At 48.9% G+C, this 13,656-nt stretch overlaps 6 non-coding genes and 1 pseudogene across 6 annotated transcripts; 2 read left to right on the forward strand and 5 right to left on the reverse strand.

Moving 5' to 3' along the window:
- Positions 1-4,944: 4,944 nt before the first annotated feature.
- Positions 4,945-5,065, forward strand: LOC138001659 (5S ribosomal RNA). Its single transcript, XR_011123320.1, has one exon. It is a non-coding gene; the product is annotated as a 5S ribosomal RNA (ribosomal RNA).
- Positions 5,066-6,113: 1,048 nt separating this feature from the next.
- Positions 6,114-6,276, reverse strand: LOC138001557 (U1 spliceosomal RNA). The gene has a single exon (XR_011123242.1). It is a non-coding gene; the product is annotated as a U1 spliceosomal RNA (small nuclear RNA).
- A 185-nt stretch (positions 6,277-6,461) lies between these two features.
- On the reverse strand, positions 6,462-6,652 carry LOC138001587 (U2 spliceosomal RNA). Its single transcript, XR_011123269.1, has one exon. It is a non-coding gene; the product is annotated as a U2 spliceosomal RNA (small nuclear RNA).
- Positions 6,653-6,950: 298 nt separating this feature from the next.
- On the forward strand, positions 6,951-7,069 carry LOC138001645 (5S ribosomal RNA). Its single transcript, XR_011123306.1, has one exon. It is a non-coding gene; the product is annotated as a 5S ribosomal RNA (ribosomal RNA).
- A 1,050-nt stretch (positions 7,070-8,119) lies between these two features.
- Positions 8,120-8,283, reverse strand: LOC138001534 (U1 spliceosomal RNA). The gene has a single exon (XR_011123221.1). It is a non-coding gene; the product is annotated as a U1 spliceosomal RNA (small nuclear RNA).
- A 184-nt stretch (positions 8,284-8,467) lies between these two features.
- LOC138001628 (U2 spliceosomal RNA) lies at positions 8,468-8,633 on the reverse strand (annotated as a pseudogene).
- A 1,589-nt stretch (positions 8,634-10,222) lies between these two features.
- On the reverse strand, positions 10,223-10,409 carry LOC138001610 (U2 spliceosomal RNA). The gene has a single exon (XR_011123288.1). It is a non-coding gene; the product is annotated as a U2 spliceosomal RNA (small nuclear RNA).
- Between the last annotated feature and the right edge of the window lie 3,247 nt (positions 10,410-13,656).

Raw genomic sequence — 13,656 nt, forward strand, 5'->3', positions numbered from 1 at the left:
ACGGACACCCACCGGATTATGGGGCGGCCAACAACGGCTCCCCAAAAACTAGCGCATGTTGGAGCAGGGGACGGAAATACAGACAACAAGGAATAAATGTTCTTACAAGATAAATCATCAGGCACAGACCCATGACGCTCAAACAGAGAGTGAAACAAAGCAAGACACTGACGGTAACACAGGGAGGGATCCGAAGAAGAAGGGACGGAATTGCTCGCGAAAGAGAAGCAAGGATCAAACTTAAAAAGACAATTCCCAAGAAAGAAGCGGGCCAAAAAATGCCATTTATCAGAACCGAAGTCATCTCGAAGACTTAAAAAACAGGACAGACGCAGGCTGGCACACTTGGTCTGAAAGTCGACGACACCAAGGCCGCCAGAAGACAAAGGAGCACAGCAGCGCTGTCGACTCACGTTCTCCATTTTGCCTTTCCAATGAAAGGCCAAACAAGACGTTTGTAGCGGTCACACACCCATCGCGGAGGTGCGAGGATTTTGGCAACGTGCCAAAACCTACTCGCCCCGAGGCATTAATAATCATTGTGCGGCCAACAAAAGAAAGTTCCCTTTGTCTCCACAAATTGATAACATTTTCGAGCTTATCTAGCTTAGGTTTTCCAGTTGTCTGACTCGACAGAAACCAGACCGTTAGAAAAGAAAACACCCAATATCCTAATTTTAGAGACCCACTTTAAACCAAAGGGGGGAGGCACCGTTCACCCTCCACCTCGGTCTTAGTCGTGTTAAGTTTTGCTCCCGAAGCTATTTCAAACCTGCGAACCACTCGCAAAAGGTGACATAGGGAACTTTCCGATTTCAAAAAGCAAGTTGCATCGTCAGCGTACTGAGAAATCTTAAATTGTAAGCCAGCCGCACCAGGGAGGAGAAAGCCAACAATGTCCGGACATTTTTCGAATTTTGGGTAGACAGGATTTCAGAAACCAGCACGTATAAAAGGGGGGAGAGGGGGACAACCCTGCCTAACACCCCTTCCCCAAAAAAACAGGGGCGGAAAGAGACCCGTTACAAATAATGCGCGAAAAGACATTGTTATAAAAGAGACTCACCCATTGACAAAAAAGGGACCAAAACCGAACTTAGACAAAACGCGCATGAGAAAGGCGTGGTCGACAACGGTCAAAAGGCCTTTTCTTGGTCTAAGGTCACAAGTATTTCCAGATTCGTTAGTTTTACTAATCATGTCGAGGGTGTCACGAATCAGAAGGAGATTAGAGAAGATAGATCTCCCAACTACAGAGCACGACTGATCGCGATGAACAATAGAACACATTACAGGCTTGAGACGCTCGGTAATAGCCTTAGAAGCGATTTTATAATCGGTATTTAGCAAAGAGATGGGGCGCCAGTTTTTCGGCATGCGCTTATCGTCTTTCTTGTGTATCAGACGCAAGAGGCCCTCTCGCTGAGAGTCAATGAGGGAACCCGATGAAAGCCCTCATTCAAAACACGAGCAAGGGCATCACCAAGATCCCCCCAGAAAGCAACATAAAATCGGTTGGGAGACCATCAGACCCTGGGGACTTGCCGGTTTGAAGACCGCTAACAGCTGAAAAAAAGCTCGTCTTTTGTCAACTCCCCTCACAGCTCTCTCGTTCAGCATTCGACAGAGAAAGGTCTAGGTCATTAATTAAATCCATTTGAACAGAAAGATCCAAGGTATCCTTGGCAAACAATGACTTATAGAAATCTACAAGGACTAATTCCAAATCGTGTTGGGACGTCTTCTCGACGCCATTGGCATCCAGAAGGCAGTCCATGGAATTCTTTTCAGCACGTTTTTTCTCGAGGCGGAAAAAAAATCTAGTCGGCCGTTCTCCTTCTTCAACCCCACTTGGCACGTGAACGAATTTTTGCGCCTCTCCGCTTCCTGGGAAACCAGGAAGAGAGGGCGCTTTCAAGATCCCTGACCTCAGAAGCGGCCTGGGAGCCACCAGAGGCCAGAGAGTTCTTTGCGTGGATCAAGCGCTTGGTCAAAGAACTGCGTTCACTATTAATCTGCCTTTGTTATTAACGCAAAACTCGATACAAAACCTACGAATGCCAAGTTTTAAAGCCTCCCACCAAGCACCAAGGGAAATCGAAGTCGGAGACACGCTCCTTAAAGGAAGCAATAAACGCAGACATTTTTGCTCTTAAAAGACTCATCGGACAAGAAACTTGTATTAAACCGCCAAACACCGCTACGGGGACAAGAAAAATTGTCGAGAGACAAAAATAGACGAACAAAATCGTGGTCCGAAAAAACACACGGCATTACATCGGAGGTTCGAACGTGCGGAACAAGGGAACGAGAAATCAAAAAGCGATCGAGGCGCGAAGCTTGAGAATAGCCGGTATTGGCCCAAGTGAAGGAAACCCACGAGGGTTTCCGTCTGCGCCAAATATCAACAAGAGAACAGTCTGAAATGAAGGATTTAAGGACTGACTTATCAGGAAGAGAATCATCAACTAGGACAAGACGGTCGAGAGGATTATCGATACAATTAAAATCACCGGCCACTATCCGAATAGGGGATAGAAAAAAGGAATGCAGATTTTGAAAAAAGTGCTTGCGTCGGGTAACGGTGTTTGGAGCGTAAATATTAATGACATTAATCCGCTGCTGCCCCAAAAAGTACCAATGCACTTAAGACTCTACCATCTGAATCAAAAATAAAGCGAGAGATGGTTCCTGGAAAATTCGGAGGGGTGAGCAGGGCTACACCAGCCGACCTGCCCGTCCCGAAGGACCAAAAACATTTACCGGGCCATTTACGAGAAAAAGCATCAGCTTGACGTTTGTTTGAAACATGAGTCTCCTGTAATAAGATCAAATCGCAACTTAGGCGAGATAATTCGTTTAGGATCAGGTCACTCTTAGTGGGTGATACAAGCCCACGGACGTTCAGAGAAAGGAGCTTTAGCATTGGTACTAATGGTGGCGTTTACCAACCGTGGTCCACCCTTCAGACTCGCTGTAAGTATGATCCCCGCGCAATCGAGTTCTAGATCGATGACGGTCGTGGCTGCGGGAACGGCCACGCCCCCGCGACGGTACTCACGATCACGGTCACGATCACGTTCACGTTCACGTTCACGTTCACGGTCACGGTCACGGTCACGGTCACGGTCACGGTCACGGTCCCGTTCCCGTTCCCGTTCCCGTTCCCGCTCCCGCTCCCGCTCCCGCTCCCGCTCCCGCTCCCGCTCCGCGCTCTCGCTCCCGATCACGGCGGCCAACATGACTACTTGTCCTACCAGATCCTTTAGATTCACGTTCAACTTGATCATCCCAGCCTTTTCCTTGTTGAGGAGAGGACCCAGAAACAGACTCAGAACCAGACTCCTCACTACTAGATTCATCACTTGCATCACTAGATTCCTTATGAGCCGCATCGGGGGGGGACAGGGGCTCGGAGCTAGGGGGCGTCTCTGCACCTGGGGAGGTTTACTGACTGGAGGAGGCTGAGCAGCAGGAACCGGAGCTGGAGCAGGCGGACGAGAGGCAACAGCAGCATAGGAAGAGGGCTCGGAAGACTCACGAGGACGCGCACGAGGACCAGAAGATGACGGGTCTACATCAGCACTGTGGATAAGGAACGGGCACGCAGCTGCTAAATGATCAGGCTTCATACAAATGGAGCACATAGGGTCACACGGACAGGATCTTGACGAGTGGCCAGGTTCTTCGCAGTGGCGCAGCGCACAGACCGACAGACGGCGGCGAAGTGCCCAAGGGCCCCGCAGCGCCTGCAGGTCTGTGGCTGCCCAGGGTACCAGATCCGAACAAATTCGCCCCACTACTCGAACAGAGGAAGGGATGGGTTTACTGAGACGCATCCGGGCAGTGCGGTTCCCATTGAACAGGCTATCGCCGGAACGATCCCTACGAAAAGAAAGAACAGTGCCATAGGTGGATAAACGGCCAATCAAAACAGAGTCCGGGAGCTCCACCGGAGCTTCGTAAAGCTTCACCAAGGTTACAGCATTCTGCCTATCACCGATAAGAACACGTGACCCCTCGATATCGAGGTGGGGGATACGGAGCGCAGCTTCTTTTGCCGCAACTGATCTAAAGGTGACGACCCAATTTTTGTTAGAAGCGCAATACTGGATGGACACAATGGAGTCGATATCAACGCCAGCTTCATCAAAAAACTGCACAAGATCTTTTGGCTGTTGGAAGGAGAGTCCAACTTAAAAAACACGGAGAATCCCTTCTTAAGAGCCACTCCACGATTGTCTGGCGAGTGGGACCAAATCTCACGAGGAGAAGCACAGAAACGTACACCACTTTTAGCCATGTTGCCAGCGCTTGTGGGACAACAACTTCAGACTCCAATGGCGAGAAGAGCTCGGGCGTGAAGGCTTCTTCACCATCAGGAACTTCAGGAACTTCATCAGTGGCATTGGCATCAGCGCCAGCATCAGCATCAGCATCAGCATTCATATCCGCGTCAGCAGCATCCATACTCACAATTGTGGGGGGGATAACCTCAGCAGTGCTAGCATCTTCAGGGACAGCAAGAACAGCGGCGGTTGTGTCTTCTTCCATAAGTGTTGGCGGGCGCAGACGAAGAGGTCCACGAAGTGTAGCTCCCACTAAGGCCAATTGGTACACTTAGCCAAAAGGCCGAGCACAGCGATGCCATAACATGCTCGCAGCAGACGGAGTGCTGCTAGTCTCCTGGTCGCGAGATATGGTGGTCTGATTGTCATCCGTCCCAAGTAGGGAATCTACAAAGCCAACCTGAAAACGAGGCCGGCGCACACAACGATTGTCTACTTGTACAGTGGATGGACGGACGGACGGCAGGCAGCCACAGCCACCAGGACTGCATGGCATTTGCGTTGACGGCAAGAGGACAAAATCCACATGGTGTTTCCTCCGACCTCTTTTTCACTTTCCTCTTATAAAAGAGTAAATTTTCACGGCAAATGACTTGTCTACGACCATACCACAGGGAAAACACCGGTTCTCGTCCGATCACCGAAGTTAAGCCCTGTCGGGCGGGGTTAGTACTGTTGGATGGGAGACCGCCTGGGAATACCCCGTGTTGTGGCTTCCCTTTTTCGTTCTATCCACTTCATCATCTCAAAGAATCTCAGTTCCCCCCACCAAAGAAAGTTCCAATACAGCTTTTTTTAAAAACACAACATGTCAAGCAAATGTCAAAAATGAGAAATGCAACAAAAACAAAATAGTTCACACGGGAAAGGCGAACTTATATTCCCGAGGGAGCGCGTGCGCGCGAGATCTTATCAAACCAACGTTTATGACATCAAAGCTATCTTTTGTCTGAGCAAAGAACAGGACACGGCAAGTGTGTGAATTGACGCACTGTTATGCATTGGATGAAAAGACAAACTAGTTAGTGGGGAACATGTGCATACAACGACGGCTAGAAAATTATAAAATTGATCTAGCGAAAACGTGACTTGGTGGAGTTGACATTTTCACTGTTCTCTGCTCAACACGGACAGTATTCAGGCCCCATTGTTCAAAGGGTGAACAACATTATTCAGAAAATAAGTCACTATCCTTCCTGAGTATAATACATTTACTTTCGCGATAACAATTCAATTAATTCATAACACAGAGAAACGACAACGTGCGTGTTGGCCACAGAAATGTAACGCCAACTGCCCTGGCCACTTCTCATGTTACTCAATGCACGCCGGATCGCCAGAAGGCACATAGTACAAGGGAGGCATAAGAAATCTATCACGCTTACAGATAGGCGATCGAACATTGCAAACATACATCTACTTACGTTTTGCAAACGATGCAAGAGGATAAGTGCTCCATCTGCCCTCCGGTACTTTCTTGTTTCACTCGTCGATCGATCTATCCTCGATGATTTCTCTGCAGCAACGAAGAATGCAAGAAATGAAGTGAGGTTCCGCTCCGCACTGCACCCACCAAATAACTCAAACATTCAACGAGATTTCAATTCACGGCAAACTCACCTTGTCCTTGGTTACTCCGTTCCGTTCAGTCCCGTCCCGTCAGTAAACGACAGGACAGGGCATCTTTCCATGCTTGCCTGACTGACTGAAATCACACCAACAAACCATCGCATTAGTGCCATTCCTTTCCCGACGAGGTGGGTGCGGGGACTAGCGCGAACGCAGGTCCCCACTACCAGAAATTATACGCTCGAGTTACCCACATTTGGGGTAATCGCAAGGGTCAACCCAATCGAAGTGCAATGAAAGAGCCTCACCTTGAGAGGACTGCCTCCCTGATCACAGTGCCTCCGCGTCAGGTAAGTATGAACTTTTTCAGCCTTCCCATGGACCGCAAAACGCAACTGCTCTGCACATAGCTTGTGGTGGCTTCTTGTCGTCCCAGAACCGGTAAGGCAGGCCGGTGACTCCCTCCTTCCTAGGGAAGACAAGAGAAGGTGGAAGCTGGTCAGTCTGTTGTTTCACTTTCAATTGTTTTATTTCTTCCCCGGAGGGAAGTGGGCCACACTCGGAGGTAGTGCTATACCGAGCAAACCCGTGGCCGGGACGAGGCAAGCCTCTTTTCCACGGCCCAGTTCCAAAATCAGTTTAATATATGAGCTGCTCGATGAGCAGCGTATCAGATATTAAGCTGATAAGAACAGATACTACACTTGATCTTAGCCAAAAGGCCGAGAAGCCGATGCCATAACATGCTCGCAGCAGACGGAGTGCTGCTAGTCTCCTGGTCGCGAGATATGGTGGTCTGATTGTCATCCGTCCCAAGTAGGGAATCTACAAAGCCAACCTGAAAACGAGGCCGGCGCACACAACGATTGTCTACTTGTACAGTGGATGGACGGACGGACGGCAGGCAGCCACAGCCACCAGGACTGCATGGCATTTGCGTTGACGGCAAGAGGACAAATCCACATGGTGTTTCCTCCGACCTCTTTTTCACTTTCCTCTTATAAAAGAGTAAATTTTCACGGCAAATGACTTGTCTACGACCATACCACAGGGAAAACACCGGTTCTCGTCCGATCACCGAAGTTAAGCCCTGTCGGGCGGGGTTAGTACTTGGATGGGAGACCGCCTGGGAATACCCCGTGTTGTAGGCTTCCCTTTTTCGTTCTATCCACTTCATCATCTCAAAGAATCTCAGTTCCCCCCACCAAAGAAAGTTCCAATACAGCTTTTTTTAAAACACAACATGTCAAGCAAATGTCAAAAATGAGAAATGCAACAAAAACAAAATAGTTCACACGGGAAAGGCGAACTTATATTCCCGAGGGAGCGCGTGCGCGCGAGATCTTATCAAACCAACGTTTATGACATCAAAGCTATCTTTTTGTCTGAGCAAAGAACAGGACACGGCAAGTGTGAAATTGACGCACTGTTATGCATTGGATGAAAAGACAAACTAGTTAGTGGGGAACATGTGCATACAACGACGGCTAGAAAATTATAAAATTGATCTAGCGAAAACGTGACTTGGTGGAGTTGACATTTTCACTGTTCTCTGCTCAACACGGACAGTATTCAGGCCCCATTTGTTCAAAGGGTGAACAACATTATTCAGAAAATAAGTCACTATCCTTCCTGAGTATAATACATTTACTTTCGCGATAACAATTCAATTAATTCATAACACAGAGAAACGACAACGTGCGTGTTGGCCACAGAAATGTAACGCCAACTGCCCTGGCCACTTCTCATGTTACTCAATGCACGCCGGATCGCCAGAAGGCAACATAGTACAAGGGAGGCATAAGAAATCTATCACGCTTACAGATAGGCGATCGAACATTGCAAACATACATCTACTTACGTTTTGCAAACGATGCAAGAGGATAAGTGCTCCATCTGCCCTCCGGTACTTTCTTGTTTCACTCGTCGATCGATCTATCCTCGATGATTTCTCTGCAGCAACGAAGAATGCAAGAAATGAAGTGAGGTTCCGCTCCGCACTGCACCCACCAAATAACTCAAACATTCAACGAGATTTCAATTCACGGCAAACTCACCTTGTCCTTGGTTACTCCGTTCCGTTCAGTCCCGTCCCGTCAGTAAACGACAGGACAGGGCATCTTTCCATGCTTGCCTGACTGACTGAAATCACACCAACAAACCATCGCATTAGTGCCATTCCTTTCCCGACGAGGTGGGTGCGGGGACTAGCGCGAACGCAGGTCCCCACTACCAGAAATTATACGCTCGAGTTACCCACATTTGGGGTAATCGCAAGGGTCAACCCAATCGAAGTGCAATGAAAGAGCCTCACCTTGAGAGGACTGCCTCCCTGATCACAGTGCCTCCCGCGTCAGGTAAGTATGAACTTTTTCAGCCTTCCCATGGACCGCAAAACGCAACTGCTCTGCACATAGCTTGTGGTGGCTTCTTGTCGTCCCAGAACCGGTAAGGCAGGCCGGTGACTCCCTCCTTCCTAGGGAAGACAAGAGAAGGTGGAAGCTGGTCAGTCTGTTGTTTCACTTTCAATTGTTTATTTCTTCCCCGGAGGGAAGTGGGCCACACTCGGAGGTAGTGCTATACCGAGGCAACCCGTGGCCGGGACGAGGCAAGCCTCTTTTCCACGGCCCAGTTCCAAAAATCAGTTTAATATATGAGCTGCTCGATGAGCAGCCGCCGGAGGAGCGGAACTCCTCGACAAACCAGGCAAGCGGTTCATCGAGACTGTTGGAATGAGCATTCCCACGAATGATCTCCCAAGTGGCAACATCGCACCAGACTTCCTCATAGGTACTCATGGAGAACTTGGCGGTACGGTGTTCGCGACGGTCGGTATCCATATCCAAACGGCTGATCTGTCATCCGAGGATGCGCCAGCTGAAGGAAGGAGTACCGATCTTTGGGAGGTTACGCTTCCGCCTCCGCTTAGGCTTGCGCTGCCGGGGGGAGCCAGAAGACTCTTTAACGAGAACATCCGACTCCGAATCCTCACCTGGAGTAAACTCCAAAGGGAGGATTACGACCCTAGATGCGTCATCGTCGGAGGGCAACAGGTTTGCACCTGCGCCCACCGGACTCGGCAGGAGAGGAGGCCGAACCTCCTCCATAGCATCGTCTACGACAGCATCCGGCTTACGTCCGGATCCTCCACAGCCTCTGTGCCAGGGGGACTGGCAATCAGGGGCCGGAACCCCAGCCTGCTCCTCTTTACGAGAAGACGCCGGAAGAACTCCGGAGGCCGTTGAGGTGCAGGCTGCCCCCAGGCGTTCCTACATTCACGGGCCATGTGACCAGACTGGCCACAGCGCCGACATCGTCCACTGAGCGGGCAAGCACGACTTCGTTGAACCGATCTTCCTACAGATGGCACAGTAGGGGGGGCTGACCACGATACCAAACACGGCAATCGAAGCCAGCTACACGTACATCACCGGGAACGTCCTTTAGACATAGACATCTTGACAAGGCGGTTGCCATCGCTCAGGCCGGGGAAAACCATGGTGCTCACTCCTCTGGACAGAATGAACCCTGCCCAAAGGAGGAGAAGAACGCACGGACGGCATCGTCTGGGACCTCAAACGGACAATCCCGGAGATACACCAGACGGGACGAGGTGTCGGCACTGGTAAGACGAAGCTGGTAGTCGCCAAAACGTATTCCACGTTCTATGGTGGACTGACAAGACTGGATCTCCTTGAAGGAGAGACGAACTGCTCCATTTCGGAGGAACTGGACGGAGGACAACTGATCTCTCTCCACGCTCTCCAAGAGGCGGGGGAGGACTTGGGACGAGCCCACGGAACGGAAAACTTCAGCCGGAAAAAAAGCCATCAGGCTTTTCGGGCACTGGATCGTACTGGAGGTAGGCATCCTGGGCCAATCGCAGGAGAGCCGAAACTCAACTTTGAAGCGGACCCAGAAGCACCACAAGCGTTAGAGAAGCTATCTAGCCCCGAAGAGCTATTAAAGATAGCACCGCAAGTGAAGGAATAGAATGCAAGCACACAAGTGAAAACACTATGAGCACTCACAAACCGGCTGCCGAGCCCTCACGAGCTCACAATGGCAGTGATACTAGCTGGCGTCAACAACCCAATGAAGAGCGTCAGGTAAGTATGAACTTTTTTCAGCCTTCCCATGGACCGCAAAACGCAACTGCTCTGCACATAGCTTGTGGTGGCTTCTTGTCGTCCCAGAACCGGTAAGGCAGGCCGGATGACTCCCTCCTTCCTAGGGAAGACAAGAGAAGGTGGAAGCTGGTCAGTCTGTTGTGTTTCACTTTCATTGTTTATTTTCTTCCCCGGAGGAAGTGGGCCACACTCGGAGGTAGTGCTATACCGAGGCAACCCGTGGCCGGGACGAGGCAAGCCTCTTTTCCACGGCCCAGTTCCAAAAAATCAGTTTAATATATGAGCTGCTCGATGAGCAGCGTATCAGATATTAAGCTGATAAGAACAGATTTTTTTTTTTTTTCTTTTGATAAAATTTTATTTACAAGGGCCTAAGGGCCCAGGTAAAAAGACCTGATTACAAGAAGGTACTGGAGCAGCTAATAATTACAGTGCGTCGGTGCAAAAAGGTAAACAGAGTCCATCTCAAAGCAAGGTGCAAGGTGCAATTGCCTACCTGAACTATCTAATGAACAAAAAGAACTAAAAGTGAAAAATAGGACGACCGTTACAATCAACAGAACAGATTACACTACCGTCGACCAAAAATCTTTAACTCTAGAGACAGGTTCGCCTAAGATACGCAACTTAATATCTTTAATAATCATGTTAATAATAGAACGTGAGCCAAGAGAGCTGTTTCGAAAAGTCGCAAGGTTCGCGCCAGCCAAACGAAGTAAACGATAGTCGCAATGAGATAACTAGACAGACGGTACCCCGGGGACGACGAAATAGGGGACAAGGGAAACAAAACAGAAGAAAAGGACAGCACAAGGGGAGAACCAAGGAGACGAGAGAGAAAGGGCGTAAAGAATTCCAGACATGAACGACCCTACGACATGCAACAAAACAATGACAAGGGGATTCAATACGAGAACAAACAGCACAACGGTCGGAGGCAATATAACCCCAAACTTGAGGTTATATCGCACCCGAACTGCATTATGTAAGAGGAGCCAGAAAACATCACTTTATAATTCTCGATAAACTTAAGACGAGACTTTCGCCACACGGACACCCACCGGATTATGGGGCGGCCAACAACGGCTCCCCAAAAACTAGCGCATGTTGGAGCAGGGGACGGAAATACAGACAACAAGGAATAAATGTTCTTACAAGATAAATCATCAGGCACAGACCCATGACGCTCAAACAGAGAGTGAAACAAAGCAAGACACTGACGGTAACACAGGGAGGGATCCGAAGAAGAAGGGACGGAATTGCTCGCGAAAGAGAAGCAAGGATCAAACTTAAAAAGACAATTCCCAAGAAAGAAGCGGGCCAAAAAATGCCATTTATCAGAACCGAAGTCATCTCGAAGACTTAAAAAACAGGACAGACGCAGGCTGGCACACTTGGTCTGAAAGTCGACGACACCAAGGCCGCCAGAAGACAAAGGAGCACAGCAGCGCTGTCGACTCACGTTCTCCATTTTGCCTTTCCAATGAAAGGCCAAACAAGACGTTTGTAGCGGTCACACACCCATCGCGGAGGTGCGAGGATTTTGGCAACGTGCCAAAACCTACTCGCCCCGAGGCATTAATAATCATTGTGCGGCCAACAAAAGAAAGTTCCCTTTGTCTCCACAAATTGATAACATTTTCGAGCTTATCTAGCTTAGGTTTTCCAGTTGTCTGACTCGACAGAAACCAGACCGTTAGAAAAGAAAACACCCAATATCCTAATTTTAGAGACCCACTTTAAACCAAAGGGGGGAGGCACCGTTCACCCTCCACCTCGGTCTTAGTCGTGTTAAGTTTTGCTCCCGAAGCTATTTCAAACCTGCGAACCACTCGCAAAAGGTGACATAGGGAACTTTCCGATTTCAAAAAGCAAGTTGCATCGTCAGCGTACTGAGAAATCTTAAATTGTAAGCCAGCCGCACCAGGGAGGAGAAAGCCAACAATGTCCGGACATTTTTCGAATTTTGGGTAGACAGGATTTCAGAAACCAGCACGTATAAAAGGGGGGAGAGGGGGACAACCCTGCCTAACACCCCTTCCCCAAAAAAACAGGGGCGGAAAGAGACCCGTTACAAATAATGCGCGAAAAGACATTGTTATAAAAGAGACTCACCCATTGACAAAAAAGGGACCAAAACCGAACTTAGACAAAACGCGCATGAGAAAGGCGTGGTCGACAACGGTCAAAAGGCCTTTTCTTGGTCTAAGGTCACAAGTATTTCCAGATTCGTTAGTTTTACTAATCATGTCGAGGGTGTCACGAATCAGAAGGAGATTAGAGAAGATAGATCTCCCAACTACAGAGCACGACTGATCGCGATGAACAATAGAACACATTACAGGCTTGAGACGCTCGGTAATAGCCTTAGAAGCGATTTTATAATCGGTATTTAGCAAAGAGATGGGGCGCCAGTTTTTCGGCATGCGCTTATCGTCTTTCTTGTGTATCAGACGCAAGAGGCCCTCTCGCTGAGAGTCAATGAGGGAACCCGATGAAAGCCCTCATTCAAAACACGAGCAAGGGCATCACCAAGATCCCCCCAGAAAGCAACATAAAATCGGTTGGGAGACCATCAGACCCTGGGGACTTGCCGGTTTGAAGACCGCTAACAGCTGAAAAAAAGCTCGTCTTTTGTCAACTCCCCTCACAGCTCTCTCGTTCAGCATTCGACAGAGAAAGGTCTAGGTCATTAATTAAATCCATTTGAACAGAAAGATCCAAGGTATCCTTGGCAAACAATGACTTATAGAAATCTACAAGGACTAATTCCAAATCGTGTTGGGACGTCTTCTCGACGCCATTGGCATCCAGAAGGCAGTCCATGGAATTCTTTTCAGCACGTTTTTTCTCGAGGCGGAAAAAAAATCTAGTCGGCCGTTCTCCTTCTTCAACCCCACTTGGCACGTGAACGAATTTTTGCGCCTCTCCGCTTCCTGGGAAACCAGGAAGAGAGGGCGCTTTCAAGATCCCTGACCTCAGAAGCGGCCTGGGAGCCACCAGAGGCCAGAGAGTTCTTTGCGTGGATCAAGCGCTTGGTCAAAGAACTGCGTTCACTATTAATCTGCCTTTGTTATTAACGCAAAACTCGATACAAAACCTACGAATGCCAAGTTTTAAAGCCTCCCACCAAGCACCAAGGGAAATCGAAGTCGGAGACACGCTCCTTAAAGGAAGCAATAAACGCAGACATTTTTGCTCTTAAAAGACTCATCGGACAAGAAACTTGTATTAAACCGCCAAACACCGCTACGGGGACAAGAAAAATTGTCGAGAGACAAAAATAGACGAACAAAATCGTGGTCCGAAAAAACACACGGCATTACATCGGAGGTTCGAACGTGCGGAACAAGGGAACGAGAAATCAAAAAGCGATCGAGGCGCGAAGCTTGAGAATAGCCGGTATTGGCCCAAGTGAAGGAAACCCACGAGGGTTTCCGTCTGCGCCAAATATCAACAAGAGAACAGTCTGAAATGAAGGATTTAAGGACTGACTTATCAGGAAGAGAATCATCAACTAGGACAAGACGGTCGAGAGGATTATCGATACAATTAAAATCACCGGCCACTATCCGAATAGGGGATAGAAAAAAGGAATGCAGATTTTG

The sequence above is a fragment of the Montipora foliosa genome, chromosome 4 (genome assembly GCF_036669935.1).
Source record: "Montipora foliosa isolate CH-2021 chromosome 4, ASM3666993v2, whole genome shotgun sequence".
Taxonomy (NCBI): Eukaryota; Metazoa; Cnidaria; class Anthozoa; order Scleractinia; family Acroporidae; genus Montipora; species Montipora foliosa.